Source organism: Mustela nivalis, assembly GCF_964662115.1.
Source record: "Mustela nivalis genome assembly, chromosome: 2".
Classification (NCBI taxonomy): domain Eukaryota; kingdom Metazoa; phylum Chordata; class Mammalia; order Carnivora; family Mustelidae; genus Mustela; species Mustela nivalis.
In genome coordinates this window covers 173,248,504-173,253,440 of record NC_139021.1, presented here as the reverse complement: position 1 = coordinate 173,253,440, position 4,937 = coordinate 173,248,504, and the positions used below count along the sequence as shown (strand labels likewise).

The 4,937-nt window shown below is 39.1% G+C and overlaps 1 pseudogene across 1 annotated transcript; it reads left to right on the top strand.

Annotated features, from left to right (window-relative positions):
* Positions 1-2,321: 2,321 nt before the first annotated feature.
* On the top strand, positions 2,322-2,863 carry LOC309859377 (L-lactate dehydrogenase B chain-like; annotated as a pseudogene). The gene has a single exon. The product of its transcript is annotated as an L-lactate dehydrogenase B chain-like (transcript).
* Positions 2,864-4,937: the final 2,074 nt, after the last annotated feature.

Genomic DNA, 4,937 nt, shown 5'->3' with positions numbered 1-4,937 from the left:
ATTCACACCATTAAAAATCCAGGCACAGTAAACCGATAATATGGTCTCAATTGTTGACCAATTTCCTAAAATATAATCTGGGAGTTTATAGAAAGAAACTATATAATTCTGTCTGGAATCAGATAATACACCAATTCACTTAAAAACTAAAATATGGGAGTGTCTGGGTGGCTCAGTTGGCTAAGCACCTGCCTTTGGCACAGGTGCTCACCCTGCCTCCCTCTAAGCAAAGGAGCCAAAGGTTATGATCTCAGGGTCCTGGGATCGAGTCCCGCATCAGGCTCTCTGCTCAGCAGGGAGTCTGCTTTTCCTTTTCCCTTTGCCCCTCTCCCCTCTGGTGCATGCTTTTTCTCTCTCTCAAATAAATCAATAAAATCTAAAACAAAAACCAAAACCTAAAATGTGTTTCATTTGTTTTAAAGGGATAAACGAAATGTAATTAAATTAAAGAAAAAAAGGAGACAGTGAGACAACCCCAGTAGGCCATTTCAAGTCCCTACAAAGATGTTTCAAACCTAAAGCTACAGGAACACTTTGAGAGGCCAATGATCCATCAAGTAAGGACCAAAGCACCCATATGTAGTGCTTACAAGGCACTCAGTTTTTACCATATTTTTGTTTAATAAATGTGAATTACTGCAGAATTATTTTTATAACCCACTAGAAAAATGTTGTTCCGTGATATTAAATTCACCAGCACAGAGATGCTTTCTGGAATATCAAGCAGGCACCGAGTTCTGAATTTGTGCCGGAACATAACAAACACACACCACAATTTCTTTGGCTTCACATTAAGAAATCAGATGGTGCTCAGGGAGTGCATGAGCGTTCTGAAGGGACAATGTCCTCCAAATAAAAGAAGCCCTTGATCCTATCTCAGAGTCAAGAAGTTCTAGATTTATGTCTGCAATTATGTCTACATAATTTACATGGATCACAAGCTATTTTCCGGGTTACAAGGAAGAAGGCTGGTGGGGGTGGGAAATGGGTGTTTGGAGAAAGAGGACTTGAACTTTCTGACAGGAATCACAAGGAGAATCTCAGCCTTATTCACACAGCATCAGGTGTCAGTGCCTTGCTGGAGAGGAGGAGGTATCCAGAAGAGAACCTCCAGGCTCTGGGATATGTCCCTAAGTGGCCAGAAGAGTATCCAACGATTTGGGGTTTTTTGCTTGTTTTTCCAAATAGAAAGGAGTCCAGGAAGGCTGTATGAGAACAGAGCACTGGAGATTTACAGGGGGTAAAACCCAGCTAACAGAAATATGTCAGTATAACCCACCACAAATCTTCAGTCTGCACAAAAGCCTATAGAGAAGGACGCTCCAAAGGTAGAAAAAATAAAATAATTATCTTTGGCTCAGAGCCACCAACAACAAAACAGACCTCGATGCCACAATGATAGTGACTTGCAACTATAGACAGATCACCAGATAGGGTTAGTTTCTGACTCAGAGTCTGAATGAATGAATCAGTTTGGCTGGTTAGTATTAGGCAGTCTGTGAACAAAGGGGTTATTTGAACTGCCCTCATGGTTGTCTCCAGCAAATGGTCAGGTGGAAAGAATGATGTAGATAACGAAGATTATCACACTGAGGAAGATTGCCATTAAGACGCACTGGGGGGGCGCCTGGGTGGCTCAGTGGGTTGGGCCGCTGCCTTCAGCTCAGGTCATGATCTCGGGGTCCTGGGATCGAGTCCCGCATCAGGCTCTCTGCTCAGCGGGGAGCCTGCTTCCCTCTCTCTCTCTGCCTGCCTCTCCATCTACTTATGATTTCTCTCTGTCAAATAAATAAATAAAATCTTAAAAAAAAAAAAAAAGACGCACTGGGTTTCACACCATGTGTTCCGTACAAAAAAATCAGAGCCTGTCCAGTGAGGACAAGGGGATGGTGCCCCACCTGGCTTCAGCTGTCTCCGAATGATCTCTGAGAATTCACAACACAATCCTAAAGGCTGCTCTACCTGTTGTTCCTAACTTTCATTTTTTAACAAGTCATTTTTTTTTTTTTAACAAGTTGGTCTTTGTAAAGAACTGTGGAGTTCCCAGGGTTGTTTTTTTGCAATGGGTATTGAAGAATCCAATTTGAAATACACAGTACAGTGTGCTTATGGGCCAACAGCTCTGGAATAGCCAACTGGAAAATGTTTTCCCCAAAGAAGTAAATGATACCAGAACCATTCAAGTGTTTCTCAGCCTTACTTGCTTATTCAGTTTAGCTGAATTATTCCAAGAGATTTAAAGTCTTGGCATCACTTGGTTTGCTTATTTGTTTTGTTATTCAGCACTTTTTCTCTCTTTTAAGAATATTTTAAATTGAGGCATGTTTCATGTGATTGGAAATGGGTGTAATATGGATTCTGTTAGATTTTGCTATCTTATGGCTGACAAGCTAGGCATTCATCCCAGCAGCTGCCACGGATGGATTTTGGGAGAACATGGCAACCCAAGTGTGGCTGTAGAGTGGAGCAAATGTGTCAGGCATTTCTCTCCAAGAACTGAATCCAGAAATGGGAAGACAATGACAGTGAAAATTGGAAAAAAGTGCCTAAGATGGTGGTTGAAAGTGCCTACAAAGTCATCAAGCTAGAAGGATACAAGAGCTGGGCTACTGGATTGAGTGTGACTGATCTCATGGACTCTTTATTGAAAAATCTACCCAGGATCCGTCCAATGTCAATGATGGTGAAGGGACTGCATGGCATCGAGAATGAAATCTTCCCAAGCCTTCTGTATATCCCAAACACTCAGGGATTAACCAGTGTGCTCAACCAGAAGCTGAAGGATAATGAGGTTGCTCAGCTCAGGAGTTACCTAATGGGACATCCAGAAAGACCGAAAACACCTGTGACTTCTGGCTTCTAGGCTGTAGAAATTTAAAACTACAACGTGATTGGGGTGCCTGGGTGGCTCAGGGGGTTGAGGCCTCTGCCTTCAGCTTGGGTCACGATCCCAGGGTCCTGGGATCGGCCCCCGCATTGGGCTCTCTGCTCCGCGGGGAACCTGCTTTCTCCCCTCTCTCTGCCTACCTCTCTGCCTACTTGTGATTTCTCTCTGTCAAATAAATAAAATCTTTAAAAAACAAACAAACAAACAAAAAACTACAACGTAATTAACCACGAGCCTTCAGTTTTTCATCCGTACACGTGGATCACAGTTTGCTTTTATCTCCCTAAATATGTGAATCTGGACTCACAAAATCGAAGATACACTTGGTTTAATGTTGGCAATATGAGCCCTTAATAAGTAAAATTAACGATCATAAAAAAATAAATAAAATGAGGTATATTTAACATTCTATAAAATATACAGCTTTTAGGTATTCAATGAGTTTTTCTTATTGTGATGAAGTGTAAATAACATCAAATTTACCATTTTAATCATTTTCAAGTACAGTTTGGTGGCATTAAATACATTCACACAGTTGTGTATCCATCACCCCCAACCATCCAAAGAACTCAATATCCCCCAAATAAAACCCTGTACCCACTAAACCCTAACTCCTCTAAGGGTGCTTGGGTGCTGCAGTCAGCTGAGCAGCCAACTCTTGGTTTCCGCTCAGGCTGTGATCTCAGGGCCCTGATCTCAGGGTCCAGGGATCAAGCCCTGCATGGAGCCCTGCGTCAGGCTCCGTGCTCGGTGTGGAGTCTGCTTAAGACTTTCTTTCCCTCTGCCCTTCCCCACCACTCGCTCTCTCCTCTTCTCCAATAAATAAATCTTTAAACACTGACTCTTCTATGGAGTGAAGCATCTTTTTATATGCTTACTTGCCACCTGTATGTGTTCTTTTAGGTCGTCTTCTTTTAAGGTGAAGAAAGGCCCATTTTTTTTATTTGTTGAGGTTTAAGAGTTCTTTGTATATTTTATGTATTTAATAGATGTTTCTTTTGAAAATATTTCCTCACAGTCTGTGGCTTGTCTTCTCATTCTCTGGACATTGTCTTGCACAGAGCAGTTTGTAATTTTAATGAAGTCTAGCTTATCAATTTTTTTCTTGGTTCATTTCTAATATTAACTTACAGGAATTCTTTTTATATTCTGGATACAAGTTCTGTCAGTGTTATGAGCTAAAAGTATCTTTCCCAATCTGTAGCTTGCCTTTTTACTTTTTAAATAATACCTTTCAAAAAAAAATAATAATACCTTTTAATGACAGAAGTTTTTATTTTAATTAAATAATTAAAAATTTATATTTCTATTTAAATTACATTATATTTATATTTAAATAATTAAATTTTGATTAATTAAATAATAAATTAAGTAATTAAATTTTAATGTTGATGAAAACCAAATATTTTTAAATGGTTAGCACTTTTTGTGGCCTATCCAAAATATTCTGCTTATCCCAAAGTGGCTAAGATATTCACCTATGTTTTCTTTCTTCAAGGTTCCAGACTCTGGGTTTTACATTTCAGTCTATAATTCATTTCAAATTAAGTTGTGTGTGTAGTGAGAGAGGAGTTTAAGTGTATTTTTTTCCATATGAACATCTAGTTTTTCCAGCAATATTTGTTTCAAAAGGCTTTCCTTTGCCCCAATGGATTGCCTTGGTACAGTGGCAAAAAAAAAAAAAAAAAAAAAAAAAAAAATCAATGATCATATATAATAATGGCAACTTCTAGCCTCTCTATTCTGTTCCTAGATCTGTATATTTATCATTATTCCAATACCACACTGTCTTGATCTAAGCTTCAAGGAAGAAGTCTTGAAATCAAGCAGTGTAATTTTACCAATTGTGCTTTTTTTTTTAAAGATAGTTTTGGGTATTCTGGGTCCTTTGTATTTCTATGTAAATTTTAGAATCAGGTTGTGTATTTCTTCACAAAATCCTCCTAGTATTTTAGTAGGGATTTCATTGAGTGTATGGACTTATTTGGAGAGAACTGACATCCAGATGTTAATGAACCTTTCAATCCATGAGTGTATCTCTCCACTTATT